Source organism: Antechinus flavipes, chromosome 2, assembly GCF_016432865.1.
Source record: "Antechinus flavipes isolate AdamAnt ecotype Samford, QLD, Australia chromosome 2, AdamAnt_v2, whole genome shotgun sequence".
Classification (NCBI taxonomy): domain Eukaryota; kingdom Metazoa; phylum Chordata; class Mammalia; order Dasyuromorphia; family Dasyuridae; genus Antechinus; species Antechinus flavipes.
Window position 1 is genome coordinate 232049452 of NC_067399.1, and position 19464 is coordinate 232068915.

The window sequence follows — 19464 nt, forward strand, 5'->3', positions numbered from 1 at the left end:
AGATACTTATATTTTAAATAACTTATGCTCTAAATCACCTTCTTGTTCTAATATTTTATGATAAAAACATTTATTAGCTCCTCAAATTTTCCTAGAGCACTTTATCTTGGTGCACCTTTCCCTTCATCACATTCCCCTTTGTGTTATTATACTTAGATAATACACCATACACTGCCCTCCCCTATGCCTACTAAACTAGTTTTCACTTTTTTTATTCCAAGAATCCGGTGCAGTATATGAATAGCAGATACAAAATAAGAAACTACAAAATTTCTAATCCTAATGTTCTGTGATTCAAATTTGTGCTGATATATACATTATTACTATCCAATACTCAAGAGCAACATTTTGTTGCTAAAAAAAAAAAAAAAAAGAAGACCAATCACAGAGCAGTTATTAAATCCTTATTTGGAACATGCCAGGCACTACTATGTTAATTGCTGAGATTACAAAAACAAAAGTGAAACAAATTGATAGTACTGTTTCCATTTTAACAGCATTGTATACATATTCTTAAGGCATATATACAGTAAGCATTCAGTATAGCTGTGCCCTTCCCTGGGCTCAGTGTTTTGATAGGGGCAAGAGGAAACAGTCCTGCCCTCCAGTATTTCAGTCTAGTTGTGGGAAAAATACCTGAAACTAGAAGAGTGCTAGAAGTGCTTAACAACTGTCTCTCAAAAAGAAATGTTCCCATGACACATTTTTGCCATTATTGTTTTCTCCATCATTTTCTTTAGTCTAGACCAATGGTTCTCAAACCTTTGTTCTCAGTATCTTCATGTTGTTAAAAAAACACTAGTGAGGATCTGTTCAAAGAGTTTTTGTCCACGTGGGTTATATTTATAGCTATTTACTATACTAGAAATAAAAAACAATTTTGAATTTGTAGATCCTCTGAAAGGGTTTCAGAGACCTCAACAATTCTTTGGACTATACTTTGAGGACCACTGATCTAGACCATCAACCAAACAATAAATTAAATCCTTATTTGTAGCATTGGCTACAAATTTCTGAACTATAAATGCTGACACTGAACATTTAACAACTGACTCTTTAGCCAGTTAGTTAGCCCAAAGAGAGTCATATCAAAAACAGTAAGAGAAGGATACAAGATGAAATTTAGTGCCAAATTATCTGCTGCTGACTCTTCCAACTATGAATTTTTAAAGAAAGTGAGGAGCAAAGTAAGTTGGGGAGGTTCTAATATTGGCTCAGTCACTGTCTAACTGAATGATCTTCATCAAACTACATCCCTAACCTGACACTCAATTTCTTCCTTTGTAAAGTGAGAAGATTGGACCAGATCATCATTCAAGTCTCTTCCACCTATAGCATCCTGTGTCCTATGTTCTAAGGCCCTTCCAACTCTGATATTCTGTGTTCTATGCTTAAATTCTGACAGTCTATGTTGAATAAGTTCTCCCAGAGTTGACTTTCTGTGTTTTATGTTCTAAGGCCTCAGCTAACAGCTTGAGGAGCAGTGACAGAATTTCTTAGAGTCAGAAAGACAGGTTCAACCCAGGAGAACACTGTACATATTGATCTAACAGCAAGATCATGTGATGATCAACTATGATAGACTTAGCTTTTCTCAGCAATGCAGTAATCCAAGATAATTCCAGTAGATTTAGGGTGCAAAATGCCAACAAAAATTACGGAGATTGAATGTGGATTGAAGCATATTATTTTCACCTCTTTTGTTTCTTTCTTGTGTTTTTTCCCTTTTATTATGATTTTTCTTTCTCAACATGACTCATATGGAAATGTTTAAAATAATTATATGCTCTGAGATACCACTTCACACCTCTCAGACTGGTTAAAATGACAGGAAAATATAATGAAAAATCTCAGAGGGGATGTGGGGAAACTGGGGCACAAATGTATTGTTGATAGAGTTGTGAAGTGATCCAACATTCTGAAAACTAATTTGGAACTATGCCCAAAGGACTATAAAATTGTATATATCCTTTAATCCATCAGTCTCACCATGTTGTCTGTATTCCAAAGAGATCATAAAAGAGGGAAAGGGATCCACATGTGCAAAAATGTTTGTAGCAGCTCTTTTTATAGAAGGCAAGAACTGGAAATCTAGTGGATGCCCATCAATTGGGGAATGGCTGAATAAGTTATGGTATATAAATGTAATGAAATATTATTGTTCTATAAGAACTAATGAGCAAGCTGACTTCAGAAAAGCCTGGAAAGGCTTACATGAACTGATGGTGAGTGACATGAGCAGAACCAAGGGAACATTGTACACAGTAATAGCAAGATTATGTGATGATCAACTATGATAGGCTTAATTAGCTCTTCTCAGCAATTCATTGTTCTCCAAGATAATTCCAATAGACTTGGGATGGAAAATGCCATTCACATTCAGAGAAAGAACTATGGAGACTGGATGTGAATAGAAGCATAGCATTTTTACCCTTTTTTGTTTGTTTGTATGCTTTTTCTTCTCATGGTTTTTTTTTTCCCCTTTTTGGTCTGCTTTTTCTTACACAACATAATAAACATGGAAATATGTTTAAAAGAATTGCACATATTTAACTTATATTGGAATGCTTGTTGCCTTGGGAGAAAAGAGAGAAAAATTTTGAACACAAGCACTAGAGATAGGATTTGAACACAGATCCTTTGTTCTTTCCACCACACATACTGCAAGATAATGAAGAGACTCTCTAAGACTATAAATTGCAAAGGAGGTGCTGATATATCCATTTGTGGAAGCACTTCCCTCCCTAGAAGTTCCCTTTGCAATGAAATCATAATTCGGATCCAAAAATTAGTAATTTTAAATTTCTTTCCTCTAGAATGTTCTGAACTAAAAGGTCCTTTCCACAATTCTTGCATGCTTTCTCTCTCAATTCCTTGGCCCTCTCAGATTCACTGTTAGGCCAGACTAGGACTTGCTATGTGTTCTTACTCTGACCAGATAGCATTGTGAGCATGGTGTACCTCTGATCCAGGATGTTCTGGGCATAAAACAGAGTAGGCTCCTGGGAAACAGACCAGGATCTGAGCCTTGACAGCAGTCTTTTCAGCAGCCAGAAGGAATGATTCATCTTCCCCTTGCCCCTATGTCCTATTGCCTCTGATCCCACTGCCTCCCCTCACTGCTATAGATGCCAAAGAATTAAGCTAAAGTGGGGAAATCAAAAGTGGTCATGCCTAAGAGTAAATGGATTTAGAGTCAGAAGATGTGGATTTGAATCCTGACATGACTACTTATTACTCTATCTTTGTGACCTTAGGCAAATCATATAAGTGCTCTAAAATAGAGGCTCCTCATTTATAAAATAAGGGAAGTTACATTGAGTGATCTTGACGGTCCTATTCTGATCTAAATTCAATGATTCAATAACTTGTGGATAGTATGGTGTGATGACTGGTTCTGGAGTCAAAGGACCTGAATTCAAATGCTACTTCTGATCCTTGCTAACAGTGTGACCTAATACACATCACTTATGTCATTATACCCAAAATGAGATAGTTAGACAATATGGCTTCCAAAGTCCTTTCTTACTTTAAATCTATGACCTTCTAACCCACCATACTTTGAGTCTTGTTTGTTTTTGCTGAGGTAATTGGGATTAAGTGACTTGCCAAGGTCACACAGCTAGGATGTATTAAGTGTCAGAGACCAGTTTTGAACTCAGATTGTCCTGACTTCAGGGTTGATGCTCTATCCACTATGCCACCTAGCTGCCCCCATACTTTGAATTTTATCCCTGCAAAATAGATAAAACCTTCAATTACGGAGTTCAATGAAGAATGTAGACAAGATTCCTCTTCCTGGTTCAATGACAGACAAAGAGCTCATCTTGGGAAGTGAAGAATGATAATGTCTCATTGCCTTAGCTACTCCATTGTAGTAGCCTAATGATTAGCTTCTCTGCCTCAAGTCTCTCCCCACCTCAGTCCATCTTCTACTTAGTTGTCAGTGACTTTTTTTTTGAGTCAATCTGGGTTAAGTGACTTGCCTAGAGTTACACAGCTAATAAATGTCTGAGGCCAGATCTGAACTCAGATCCTCCTGACTCCAAGGCTAGAATTCACTGTGCCATAGCTGTCCCTCAAAGTTTCTTAAAATTCATCTGTCTATATCAACTCCTCTCCCCACCATACACACTCAATAAACTTTGATGGCTCCTATCATCTCGAGGATCAAATATAAAACCAGCTGTTTGACATTCAAATTTCTTCATAACTTGTTCTTCCCACCACCCCCATCCCCACATATACTTTTCTAGTCTCTTTATAGCTTATACCTTTTCACACAGATTTTGTAATTCAACACTGGCCTCCTGACTGCTCCTTTCACAGAACAATCCTTCTCCTTTCTCCTGATGTTTTCCCTGGCTGTCCCCTGTTCCTGGAATGCTCTCTTTTCTCATCTCCACCTCCTGGCTTTCTTAATGTCCCAGCTACAATCCCTTCTTCTACAGGAAGACTTTCCAGCCTCCCACCTCCCCACCCCCATTAGCTTTTGTGCCTTCCTTCTGGTAATTATTTCCAAATTATTCTATATAGTTTGCCTGTATGCAGTTCTTCTCATATTGTCTCCCCCATTAAATTGTGAGCTTCTTGAAAGCAGAAACTGTCTTTTATCTCTCTTTGTATCTCCAGCACAAAACACAGTGCCTGGAACTTAGATGTTTAGTAATGTAGATGCTTAATAAATGCTTATTGACTGATTGGCTAGACACTAAATCCACTACATATGATTTTGGGGGCCATTCTCAGCCTGCTTTAGAGAAGCTTCTGATTGGATCCCCCATAATCCTTTGTCTTCTGATGGAAAAGTTCTCTGGAAAAGAAGCTATGAGAGCTGCCTGGAATAACACTGTGATGGCAGGAATGCCCCTAGGGAAGGGGAGCCTGGGAACTCCTGCCTAGGAGAAGGGGGGAGCAGGGTGTGAGGGAGGAACAAGGCTAAAGCTTGAAGATTCCTCTCTACATTCCTGGGAGTTAAGGCCTGGAACCCAAGCTCCTAGTATCCAGCATCACGTTCCCCAGAAAGAATCTCTTCTCATAACAAACGAAGAAGGTCATCCTGTCTGGGAAAGTGTTCTGTCTCTTTGCATGGGACTGGAATGAAGCAGAGGTTCATGGCCTTTGTTTCAAACCTACTGGGCCATTATGTCCGAAGGTAACATACTTTTGCCATAACCTTGGGACCCTCTATCAGGTTCCAAAGAGGGCAGTGCTCTGGAGCTAGGACTGGCTGGTTTTTAAACCTTTATCATAGGGATGGGTGGGTGAATTCTTGGTTCTGCTTTCCAGCCTGCCTTGCACTCTGATGAATAATCTTCTGAAAAGAAGACTGAGGATCCAAAGGGTTCATAGAATCACAAAATTTAAAAAATACATCATCATTATGTAAAAAGATAAAAGCTTATTATGTGCTGGGCATTATGCTAAGTGTCAGGGATAGAAATACAAAATGAGACAATCCCTGTCCTCAGAAAACTTATATTCCTTCCATCTTCCATCTTTGTGCTGGCTGGAGGCTGAAGCTGGCAGAGGCGAAGGATTAGCAGCAGGAGCTCTCGGAACCAAGGAAAGAGATAGGCCTCTAAGAAAGATAACTGGGCCCAAGGAAGGAGACAAGACTTGGAAAGAGATAATAAAGGATTGAGATTTTAACTCCTGGCTGCATTTGAGGTGATTATTGAACTGAACTGAAATGAAGACTGCCTCCAGAAGCCTCCAAAGAAACCTGCTCCCAGAGAACATTATATTTTAGAGAAGAACATTACAAGTACACTAGAGTACATCATTCTGTAGCTACAATTTTGCCCAAAGTAAGCTCTGTTATCATTCCTGAATCTCGGATTTTTAGGGAATGAATCCCCTCTTCTCAAAGGCCAACAAAAGGCCTAATAAAGGTCAGTCTGACTGGTACCCTGTCCTCAACTCCTCCTTAATAAGATCCATGAGGAAACAATCAAGGTGTTGGAATAGATGACGGAAAACACTCCATTTCTCTTGGGCCAGATTGAATGGACACTTGAAGCTGCCTGTGATACCCAGAGCAGTTCCTGGTGGGGCAACTCTGTGACTTCTCATCTTCTTCAAGATTTAGCTCTCCTCAATTTGGAACTATGCTCAAAAAGTTATCAAACTGTGCATACCCTTTGATCCAGCAATGTTTCTACTGGGCTTATACCCCAAAGAGATACTAAAGAAAGGAAAGGGACCTGTATGTGCCAAAATGTTTGTGGCAGCCCTGTTTGTAGTGGCTAGAAGCTGGAAAATGAAAGGATGTCCATCAATTGGAGAATGGTTGAGTAAATTGTGGTATGTGAATGTTATGGAATATTATTGTTCTGTAAGGAATGACCAGCAGGATGAATACAGAGAGGACTGGCGAGACTTACATGAACTGATGCTGAGTGAAATGAGCAGAACCAGGAGATCATTATATACCTCAACAACAATACTGTTTGAGAATGTATTCTGATGGAAGTGGATCTCTTCGATACAGAGAGCCTTAATTGATCAAAGATGGACAGAAGCAGCTACACCCAGAGAAAGAACACTGGGAAATGAATATAAACTGCTTGCATTTTTGTTTTTCTTCCCGGGTTATTTCTACCTTCTGAATTCAATTCTCCCTGTGCAACAAAAAAACTGTTCGGTTCTGCACACATATATTGTATCTAGGATATACTGCAATCCATTCAACATGTAAAGGACTGCTTGCCATCTGGGGGAAGGGGTGGAGGGAGGGAGGGGGAAAATTGGAACAGAAGTGAATGCAAGGGATAATGCTGTAAAAAATTACCCTGGCATGGGTTCTATCAATAAAAAGTTATTAAAAAAAAAAGATTTAGCTCTCCTCCTCCCATTTCCAGTCAGGTCACTCTAAGTTGCACCCTGTGTGGTTATAACTTCAAGCATTCTCCTTCAGCTCCCACTGTGACCTGTACTTCCCCATCCCTTGAGCACTCAGTGCATATAGAGGGCAGAGTTAGGGTTTCATGCACACATACACTCCATTCCTGCACAAGAAAAGAGGGATCTATCTGTTATGTCATGAGAGATACTGACAAATGACCTCAATTTAGATGGATGGTTCAGCACTCTCAGATACAGAGCTGTGTACAACTGGTTTGGATGAATAGAAAAAACATTTGTTGAGCATCTAGTGGGTATAGAATCCTACACACACAACTCTTAGAAAAATAAAAAGTTTAGATAATATGTTCTCTGAGCTCAAGGAAATAAAGTAGAGATGCTATGAAATGAATAAAGCATTTATTAAGCAAATGGTGTGTGCAAAACACTGAGAATACAAATAGGAAAAATAAGGGAATCTTTCCTCTCAAGGAGCTCACATTTGAATGAGAAAGATAACAAACACACATAGAAGGTTTCAGTTGCAAATCAATTGAAAAAGTTCCATGATTCTTAGAGTGTAGCATCAAAGCAGATAGTGATGCACCTCCTTTAGCATCCTTTCCCCATGTAAATGATATCAGTTTCTGATGGTGAACCATCTGACAGAATCTAGAACTTTGGTCAAGAATCAAGAACTTCATTTTCTAGCTCTGATGGTATTGTTATTCATTAAGATCTGAGTCTATGTGATCCCACTGACTTTTGCCTATGGGTTTTTCTTGGCCAAGATATTGGAACGGTTTGCCATTTCCTTAATACTATATCCCCATATTGCAGATGAGAGATGGAGACAAATAGTAAAGAGAAGTGCCCAGATCACACAGCCAGTAAGTGTCTGAAGTCAAATTTAACTTAGATCTTCTTGATTCCACAACCAGTGTTCTACTCCTGGACCCCTTCACTGTCCTTGAGTCTTCAGTAGATGTGATTATGTCACCTTCAGGAGCAATTGTAATTTTATTTCTCCAAGGGGTTCCTTTCTAGATTGATGGGCTGCAGACATTAGCTGTAAGCACTGCTATTTCTGAGCTTCTGGTTTCAGAGTCCTGAGCTATGTTCATTAGGGTATGTGGAGAAATAGTGGTCAAGGTACAGGTAGTTTGACTTGCCTGGCACATGCGAACCCCTATTTCTGCAGGATACCTTGCTGATTCAACTAGGCTGAATTGCCTAGTGGGTGGCAGTTGGCTGACATTTGGTGGATTAAGTGCTGGGTTTATAGTAAGGAAGATTTGAGTTTGAATTCGACCTCCTATACTTGCCAGCTATATGGCCATGGTCAAATAACTTGGCCTCTCAGAGTTTCAGTTTCTTCTTCTGTAAAATGGGATTAAAATGATAGGAATTATATCTTAGGTAACTGAGGGAATCAAATAAAATCATGTATATAAAATGGTTTACAAAACTTAAACATACTACACAAATGTCAATGATCAGATGCAGTAGCAGTAACAACACAAAGGACAGACAGAAGCAAAATCAACAAGAATATATCAAGCACTTAAGTGAGCAAGTGTAGGAAAAAAGTGCTTTGTGAAGTCTGAGAGAACAAGCAATCAAGAATCTCTTTATTTTTTAATAAATTATATGAATTTTAAAAGTTAAACTCTTGCAAATTTTCTTTCTTTATTGAACACTTATTATGAGCCAGGTAGAGGACTTTCTGGAGGAGGTGACCTATGAGTTGGCATTTAAAATATAAATAGTCCAAGAAGAGAAAGGAGGTGGGGGAGGAGGGTGGAGAAAGATTTCAAGTATGGGAAAGGTAGTGAGTAAAAAATCATAGCATCACAGATTTAGAGCTGTAAGGGATCCTTGGGGCCATCAATTCCTTCATTTTATGGATAAGGAAGCTAAGGCCCAGAGAAGTGATTCAGTCAATCATTAAGTGAGAAAAGCAGTGCCTCTGATGCTGAAGCCAGTATTTTTTCCTGTACCACACTGCTTTCAGACATGGAGCCTGAAGACCACAGGATATGCTCAGAGGGGCATAGAGAGGTGCTGGAGAACAAAATAATTAGAAGGAGGTAAAAACATGATTGAGATTAGAAAGACCTGAGTTCAGGTCTAACTTTGCAACTAACAACTGTGTGACTTTGAATAAGTATTTTCATCTTTGTAGAGGGCAGTAGGTGGCACAGTGAATAAAATGCTGATTCCATAGTCAAGAGAAACTATGTCCAAATCTGGCTTCAGACACGTAGTAGTTGTGAGTCCTTGGGCAAATTAATTAATTCTGTTTGTCTCAGTTTCCTCATCTGTAAATGAGCTGGAAAAAGAATGGCAAACTACTCCAGCATCTTTGCCAAGAAAATCCCAAATGACATCATGGAAAGATGGATATGAGTAATTGACCATAAAAAAGATCTTAGTTTTTTCATCTGTCCAGTGGGGATAATGAGCACATCTGTTGTAAGGATCAAAGTAAATTAAGGATATCAAAGGAAAATATGGAGTTCTTCTGAAAGGTGGAAGCCTAGATTTCTTATAAGGAAGAAGAGGGCAAGAACACCATTGCCTAATTGCTATTGGTGACAAGTTTAAGCTGTTGGGGCTTTTTCCATTGTATTTCCACTCATCTTGATCCACATGCAGAAGATTCCCCCAGAGGGCAAAAGACAGGAGGAGACAGAGTAGGTGAAAGGTACTCCCACCTAAAAATATTTATTCCCAATGATGCATGGCATTACATCATTAATATTGAATTCCTGGAGTTAAGCATTGCCTTCTCTTTTAAATAGAAAATCTTCCATGAAGGAAAGACATTCAGTCCCAAGATGTCAGAGCTAAGCTAGAAGAACTTTGAACATAAGTTTTCAGAGACTTTAGGAACCATGAAATCTAAACCTTGATTTCATAATTAAGGAAATTAAAACCCAGTATGGAAAACAAATTACACAAGAAGATATGGCAAAACCAATACTAGGGGCTAGATCATACCTCTTCCCACTGTATCATACTATCTTCTCTTTTAGAGAGGGAAGATGAACTGCATGGGAATTCTGGTATTGGAAAGAATGAAGGAAGGGAGAAGAGCTGAAACTGGGAGATTTTTCTGTCTCCCAAAGGCTGATTCTGGGAGCTGTAGGAGTATTGCTTTGGAAGCTCCTTTCCCTGAATGGACATTGAGAAATGTATGGAAATGGTTGGAAGAGTGAGAAAGGTTATTATTGTTTATCTTCATTCTCAAAGTGTTACATGACTTCAAGGAGATGATGACATGACTTGCAAGTGAATTGGATTTGAATGAGAGAAGGCTGTACAAGGTCACCAATTTCACTTTCTCTTCTGTAGCCATCTGGGCCCAGTGGCAAGATGTAGATCAAGATGACTAGAGATGGCCCTGGATGCAGTGGGAAACCTTGGTTTTTTTGACTGAGGCAACCACTCATTCAGTGATTAAAAAAAGATAAAAAATGAAGCAAAGAATGGCCTTTGTTACTTAGTCAACTTAACTAATCAATCAATAAGGAATCAATCTGGGAGGGGAAGCTCTTCAGAGTTTTTGATCAATACAATTATTGCTCTAAGGTGATCATTCTAAGATGATTGGGGCCAAAACAAAGAGCAAATGGTTTTGACCTGGGACCTTTTGTTGGCCAATCATTGAGAGCCAAAGTACTAGTAGAGGTCTAAATCTCCAGACAAAGTCTTCTTGTCAACCTTTTCCAAGCCCTGTCTGATCTGCTTTGCTAGGAAGGAGTTCTTCCCACTGGAGGTCAAGTATTGATAAGTCCCAAGTCAGGCCAAACTTATGCAAGAAGGGATATTGGGATGGCATGGGGAAGCAAGTTCTGGTCTTTCAGGCAGAAGAACTGGTCAAGTTCAAATCCCAGCTCTGTTATTGACCTGGACTTCAATTTTCCTATCTGCCAAAGAAGGCTGCACTAGCTGATCCCAGTTCAGAAATATGGCAGTTTTGTATGACCCAGGCCCTTCCTGGGGTCGATTCTCAAAGACAGCCTTACCCTGCTACCATCAGGCACCTGACAGTCTCAGGAGCCTTCCTGCTCCACTCCCCCTTCTCCCACAGGGAAAAGATTTTGCTGGCCAGTCTTGCGTCAGGCTTGGGGAATGGATGGGAGTGGAGCCAATGGCAGCAGAGACAGTTGTCTCGAAACAGAAATAGTTTTCTTCCCAATAATCTGTTTTCAATCTCTCTGTCTTTTAAATCCCTTCTTGCCAAGGAACTAAGCGCGCACGGGCACACACACACACACACACACACACACACACACAGAGAGAGAGAGAGAGAGAGAGAGAGAGAGAGAGAGAGAGAGAGAGAGAGAGAGAGCAGCTTCCCTTCCTAAGCCAAGCTCCACAATCATAGGTTCATAGGATTTAAAACTTGAAGAGACCTTGGAGAACAGTTAGTTTAATTCCCTTATTTTATAAAGGAAGAAACTGAGGCAGGAGAATGAATTTGCCTGAACATCACTGGCTGGGAATGTCTAGTCTTTGGGGCTTTTCTCTATTAAGCAATGAAAGCCTAGAGCAAATGCAATACTATAAAACAACAAATGTTTACTAAGTACCTACTATGCGCAGAGATCTGCAGGATGCTGAGATAGTCACAACATTTATGGTCTGTCAACTCTTCACAGAGTTCACAATCTAACAATGGGATGAGACACAGATACATAACAGCCATCATGAATGAATGCATGAAAGGAGGAATAAATGAATAAATTAATGACTGAAAAGTATCAAATACTCATTATATGCGCTATTGCTTACAAAAAGCTAGCTTGCAAGAAACTTAGATTTTAATAGGGAAATGGTAGACAGAAAGAAGCCTTTTGGTCTGGAGAATTTACAGGGATGGTGAATGGAATCAAATGAAAATTGATTAGCATGTCTCTTTGCAGGACTGTTTCTCTGACCAAGAGAAGAAAAGGTCATGGGAATGACAGGTATTTGCTAGAAAATATGGTGGCAAGATAACCAGAGTGTAGTGAGGTTAGAGGGTCTGAGGCCAGTTAAAAATGGCAAAAACTCATCAGTCACAAAACGAAAGTGAAGGGAACTCTGAGATTGAGTAGTCCAGTATTCTTATTCTACATGTGAGAAAACAGAATCGTGGAAAGTTGAAATAAATGTCCCATATCACAAAAATAGTGATAAATAGTACCAGAATTCAACCCCTGGTCTTCTAACTTCAAATTTTCTGCTCTTAGATCATACATAGGGCCAAACGTTTGGGGACAGGAAAGGAACTTAGATTCATCTAATCCAGTCCCCTCATTTCATAGATGAAGAAAGTAAGATTCATTCAAGTTTCAGTGACTTACCCAATACCATTAAGATACCAGGACTCAAATTTAGGTGTTCTAATGCCAAACCTATTGCTACTAGGTATTTTCACCCTGGGTCCTACCAGGGAAGAAGACTGATGATACCTTCAGCATCTCCCTCCACCATGATCCAGCTACAACATCAAAGGAAAAAAAGGGGAGAGCAACCAAAAGTAGTGGGGCAGAGTGACATTACTGGTTATGGTTCAGTATGTGTGTGGTCTGCAGTCACTTGTAGAGCTTTGAGCCCAGTCTGTCCCTCAGAAAACTGCCATACACTATGGGCAGAACATCTAGGACCAATGCTAGAAAGAATCTTAGATTACAGAGCATAGAACGTCAAGCTGGAAAATACTTTAATAATCATTTAGTCCAACCCTCTTATTTAAAAAAAATGTATTGAAGCCATCATAGTCATTTCTCAATATGCCTCTCTTCTAGGTTCCCCTTCCAGTAAACTTTCCCTTGTAGCAAAGGAAAACAGTAGAGCAAAATTAATCAACACAATAACATTTGCCAGTGTTTGCAACATTCTGCAATGTTTTTCTCAAAGTGAAAGGAGGAAGATCCATGTCATCATTTCTTCTTCCCAGCCAAGATTGCTTATTAGACTGACAATGTTCAGGGTTGTCTTATTTTATTTTAATCATCATGTAGATTGTTTCCTGATTCACTTACTTCTTTGTGCAGCCATTCATACAAATATTCTTCATATTTGTTGTTTCTTATGTTTGTTGTTCAGTAATTTTTCAGTCTTGTCTGACTCTTTGTGATCAATTTGATATTTCCTTGGCAAAGATATTAAAGTATTTTCCCATTTCCTTCTCCAGTCTATTTGACAGATAAGGAAACTGAGGCAAACTGGGTTGAGTGACTTGCCCAGGAACATACAACTAGTAAGTGTCTGAGGTTAGACTTGAACTCAAAAAGATAAATCTTCATGACTCCAGGCCCTGTGCTCTATTCACCATGATCACCTCATTGCTTGAATGTTTTTTATAGCACAATAGTGTTCCAAAGCACACACATATATGAGTTTGTTCAGACTGCACCTGTTTTTGCTATCACACAAAGTATTGCTCTGACAATTTTTCTATGATTAAGATCATTTTTAAGTGTCTTTTTAGTCTTTGACTTCCTTGTAGTATATATGTCCAGCAATGCAATCCACTCATTTTTTAAAAGAAAACTGAAATTCAGGGAAAGAATATGTGGCTATATGGAGTGGTAGAGATGGAGGAAATCATTTCTAGTCATATGAAAAGATGCTCCAAATCACCATTGATGAGAGAAATGCAAATTATGACAACTCTGAGATACCAGTACACACCGCTCATATTGGCTAAGATGATAGGAAAAGATAATGACAAATGTTGGAGAGCATGTGGGAAAATTGGAATACTGATACATTGTTGGGGGAACTATGAATGGATCCAACCATTCTGGAGAGCAATTTGGAACTATGCTCAAAAAGTTACCAAACTGTCTATACTCTTTGATCCATCAGTGTTTCTACTGGGATTATATCCCAAAGAGATCTTAAAGGGGAGAAAGGGACCCACATGTGCAAAAATGTTTGTGGCAGCTCTTTTTGTAATGGCAAGAAACTGGAAACTGAATGGATGCCCGTCAATTGGAGAATGGCTGAATAAATTATAGTATATGAATGCTATGGAATACTATTGTTCTGTAAGAAACGACCAGCAGGATGATTTCAGAGGGACCTGGAGAAACTTACATGAACTGATGCTAAGTAAAATGAGCAGAACCAAGAAATCATTATACATGGTAACAACAAATCTATACTATGCTCAATTCTGATGGACATGGCTCTCTTCAATGAGATGATTTAAACCAGTTCCAGTTGTTCAGTGATGAAGAGTGCCATCTATACCTAGAGAGAGGATGTGGGAACTGAGTGTGGATCACAATATAGCATTTTCATTCTTTCTGTTGTTGTTTGCTTGCATTTTGTTTTCTTTCTCAGTTTCTTTCCTTCTTGATCCGATTTTTCTTGTGCAGCAAAATAACTATATAAATATGTATACATATATTGAATTTAACATATATTTTAACATATTTAATATATATTGGATTACTTTCCATCTAAGGGAAGGGGTAGGGAAAGAAGGGGAAAATTTGGAACAGAAGGTTTTGCAAGGGTCAGTGTTGAAAAATTACCCATGCACATGTTTTGTAAATAAAAAGCTTTAATAAAATTAAAAAAAAAAAAGGAAATCTGAATTTGACTCCTGCCTCAGATGTTCATTAATTGTGTGACTTTTCTCAGTCTTGGTTTTTTCATCTGTAAAATGGAAACAATAATTTCACCTACAAATGAAATATATGTAAAATGCTTTGCAAACCTAAAAATGCTATATGAATTCCAGTTATTAGCTGAGAATTAGAGAGGTACAAACAAATTTCTCTGTGAAATGACCATAAAGGATAGTAGATTTAAAGTTGGAAAGGCTTTTGACATCATCTACCCTAAAGAGGTAAGTCATTACTGACAGGAGTAATCATGGAAGTATGAGGCACTAATCTCCTACCATTGATTTATGGTAATACTATTTAAGCCAGATAGATTTCCTCATTCATTCTCACCCCAATATACAAGAACAGTTTTGCCTCTGGACTTTGTTCCCCTTCTCCCACCTCCAATCTCCCATCTTTTTTCCATTTAGTCAATCAAGCAGCGAGCATTTATTAAGCATCTACTACAAGCTTGACATAGTATTAAATGCTAGGGATACAAAGAAAGGAGAAAATACTACCTGCCCTCAAGAAGCAGTCATTCCAATGGGGGTGATAAACATGCAAACAACTGTGTTCACACAAGATAAATACTCTAAATGGAAGATGATCTCAAAGGAAAGCACTAACAGTCAGAAGGAAAGGTCTCTTGCTAAAAGTGAGATTTGTCCTGAATGTTAAAAAGAAACCAAGGAATCTAAGAGGAGTATTCCCGAGATAAGGGACAGTCAGTATAAAGAAGCAGACCTGGGAATTGGAGAATTCTGCTTAAGCAATAGCAAGAAAGTCAATGGATTGAAGAACATGTGGAGCAAAGTAAAGTGTTGATAAGACTTGAAAGATAGGAAAGGGCCACATTATAAAGGGCTCTAAAATCCAGAGGATTCTATATTTTAACTTGGAGGCAATAGAAAGTCCCTAGAATTTCTTGAGTATGTGAGGTGACCTTGTCAGATTCTGAATCACTTTGGCAGCTGGGTAGAGGATGAATTGCAGTGGGGAGGGAACGGAGGAAGCTATTTCAATAGTCCATGTTTGAAGTGATGAGGGTCTGTGCCAGGTTGGCAGCAGTGTGACTGGAGAGAAAGGGATGTAGACAAGAGCTGAGAAGCTGTAAAGATAGAAATGACAAGGCTTGGCAAGAGATTGGATATATTGTTGTATGCATGCAAGTATGGAATCAAAGATGCTGCTGAGATTGTGGTCCTGGGTAACTGGGACGATGATGCTACATATAGTAATAATAGGGAAGTTGAACAGAGGGGAGGCTTTGGGGGATATGTAATGAGTTTATTTTTGGACATGTTGAGTTTGAGATGTCTAAGAGGCAATTGATGATATGAGACTGAAGATCAGGAGAGTATTTAGAACTGAATAAAAAATAATCTAAGTATCATCTTCATAGAGATGATACTGATTCCATGGGAAGTATTGCTGCGACTAAGTAAAATTTTATGTAAGAGGAGAGAGCCAAGATTAGGCCCTTGAGAGAAATCCATAATTAATGGACTGACCTAGAAGAAGATTCCTCCAGGGGATAGTCAGATGGGCTGGGTAACTGGGAAAGAGTAGTTTAAGAAAACTTAGAGAGAAGGAAATATCAGGGAAAGAGGGTGAATGGCAGTGTTGAAGGCTGCAGAGATCAAGAAGCTTGAACTGAGAAAAGATGATTAGATGTGGTAGGTATCATTGATAACTTTGGAGGGAGCGGTTTCAGTTGAATGATGAAATCAAAAGCCAGACTCCAGAGGATTTAGATTAGATTGAGAAAAGAAATGGAAGTGCTAGTTGTAGGAAGATTTTTCAGGGAGTTAAGGTTTTAAAGAGGGGAGACATAGAACAATAGTTAGGGAGAATGAATAGATAGATTAGGGCTTTATAAGAATGGAAGAGGCACAAGTTATGTTTGCAGACAGCAGGGAAGCTGCCAGTAGACAGGAAGAGGTTGAAAATCAGTTAGAGAATAAGGATGTTAGAGGGAAATGACTGCTGGATTTTTCTCAGCAGGGAAAGATATCTAAATGATGTCAGATGGAGAGGAGACGACCTCTTACTGAATGACCCCAATTTTGGAGGGTGAAGTATAAGAAAAGATCTGCTAAGAGAATAGAATGAAGGGAGTGTCCCAAGAGACTTGAGAAGAAACAAAAAGATTTGTAATAGCTGCTCTGTTAATTGGAGATAGTGAATCAATTAAGGGGGGGTATAAAATGATTGCCTTACTGCTGTGAGAGCCCAGGTGAGATCAAGTAACAAATCTGGAATAGATTCAATCAGCAGTTGTTCGTTTTTTTTTATTGTTTCTTTCAGCACCTTATAAATAAGAATGAAAGCAGGGAGAGCAGTAATTGAAGCCTGGGGATTGGCAAGGTATAATAAGAGGAAAGAGACTCACAAGTTGATGATAGTGCAGAGTTGAACTAATTTTCCAATGGGTAGGTGAGAAGGAGAATATAACGGAGACCAACGTGGGAAATGAAGCATGGAAGGGTTTGAGGTCACAATGAGAACAAAGAAAAGGTTAGGCAGCGGGAAAGATGGAATGATATAAAATTATGATCAGTTAAAGGAATTTCATAGTTCATGAACATGGTAATAAGCAGGAACATTTGTGGGAAATAACAAAATCAAGATATGATCATGCCTGTGTATAGCTGAGGAGGGGTGGAGGAATAAGCAAGTCATGGAAATTAAGTAGAATGAGAATTTGGAAAGTCAGGGTGATTGAGGAAGTGACAATATGTATATTAAAGTGCCCTCATATTGGCTAGGCAAGACTGAGCCATCATGACTTCTCATAGAGATTATAGTCTAGAGCTGGATGGGACCATAGGTAAGGAAACTGAGGTACATCAAGAGAAAGTGACTTGTCCCAAATCATACAGGTATATGCAGCAGAGGCAGGCTATGAACCTAATTGTCCTACTTGGCCACACCCAGGGCTCTTCCAGCTATACTGTGCCCTAGCTCTGCCTCTCCGAGATTCAACTCAAGTCCCATTTCCCTCCAGAAAAAATTCCCTGAGTGTTGGAATCCTTACTAACTGCTAACTAATTAGAGTTGATCTAATCTTACAAGAAGATGTTTTGGCCAGAACCTGAAACTAGGTACTAAGTAGAACTAATCAATACAAGGCTTGTGTTCACACCTTTACTCATTGGAGTTCAATGAGTTCATACCTCCCTTGAAGCTCTTTGGGCCAAAGAGCACTATGGGAGAAAACCCATAATCCCTCTCTCTGGAAGGAGCATAAATAGGCTAATGGGCCAGTCGAAGGAGTTCTGGAGAGGAAGACGCTACAAGTCGAGATTTCACCGGAATGACATGAAGACTGGAGCTGGCTGGAGGCTGAAGAAAGCAGAGGCAGAGGCTGAAGGACCAGACCTTTGGATTTGGTGACATTCGGAGAGAGCTCTTGGAACCAAGCAGAGAGATAGGCCTCTAAGCTAACCGGGCTATATTGAAGATAATAAAAGATCTGAACTTTTATCACCTGGCTGCGTTTTGAGAAGAAAAAGCTCACCACACCTGAGCATTAAAGTCACTTCTCCTTCCCACTAACCTGGCTTTTGGCAAGGACTGAACTTTTTCATGTACTTCTGATTTCTCTTCCCAACTAGATTTTGAACTCTGTCAGGACAAAGACCAAATCTGCCCCTTCCTGTTTCCCTCACTATAAAAAGGTTTGTACTTGCCCCAGTTAACAACCAGATTCAATTAATTTGAATTCAATGAAAAACACAACTACTATGTTCAGAGAGTCATTATGACAAGGAAAAAGATAAGACGTTTATATAAATGACCAATAACTATGTTCTAGGCGGTAAAACAAGGATAACAACAAAAATCTCGGTTCTAAAGGAGTTTTTATTCCATAGGGAGAAATAATATGTGCACATATGCAAAGATTCAAAATATATACAAAGTAAGTACACATTAATGAGGAAGGTACTATAACTACTGCTACTAATATATTTATATATATGTAATATATACTAATATATTTATATAATACCTACTATGTTCCAGGTGCTGTGCTAAGAACTTTACAAATACGATCTCATTTGGTCCTCACAACAGCCCTGAGAGGTAGGTGCTATTATTATTCCTATTGGTGCTATTATTTATACATGAGGAAACTGAGGCAGACAACAGTAGAGTGACTTACCCAGGATCACACAACTACTGTCTGGAATTAGATTTAAATTCAATATCTATTCCTGACTCCAGGCCTAAGATTCTATCCTTTGTGTCAATAACACAACTGAGAGAGGGGCACAGAAAAAGTTTCATGTAGGAAGTAGCATTTGAACTGAGCCCTAATAAACCTAGGGATCCCAAAAAGTGAGAAGGAAGAAAATTCCAGGTACAGAGAATAGCTTTTGAAAAGGCAAAATGAGAGAAATGGAACTCCATGTGTAAAGAATAGCAGGAAGACTAGTTTGGATAGACTAGAGAATGGGAAGAAGAGTACTGTGTAATAAATCTGTAAAGCTTGTGGAACCAGAATGCAGTGAATAGGCTTCTATTGGCCCCTTGGAAGGGAGGGGATCAGGTCAGAAGCATGAGTATAAGATGTGGCAGGAAGAAGAAAGCTTCTTAGAGTCCAAAGACAGAGCTCTGAACATTGACAACACTGAGAAGCCCATGCCATTGACCAGCTTGAAGAATGAGAGGCAGCTTTAGGCACTGAATATACTATTTTCAGTCTTTGAGAAGCAAAGGGAGCTGGCCTGGGAAATCAGCAATATTGCTGAGAAAAAAAAATAGAGTCAAAATGCCCTCAGGCAGCAAGGAAAATTGAGCATTATCACCTTTAAAGAGAAACAGGCAAGAAGAAGACATGGTCCCTTCCATGGAGCCTTTAACACTAGGGCTAAGTAGCATTTATCAGGACTGAACTATAGGGACTGGATCTTAGAGTTGGACACTTGCAAAGGAAGGAACGGGCCTCCTCCTATTCCTGCTCTTTCTCCTTCTTTTCCTCTTCTCTTCCTCCTCTTCC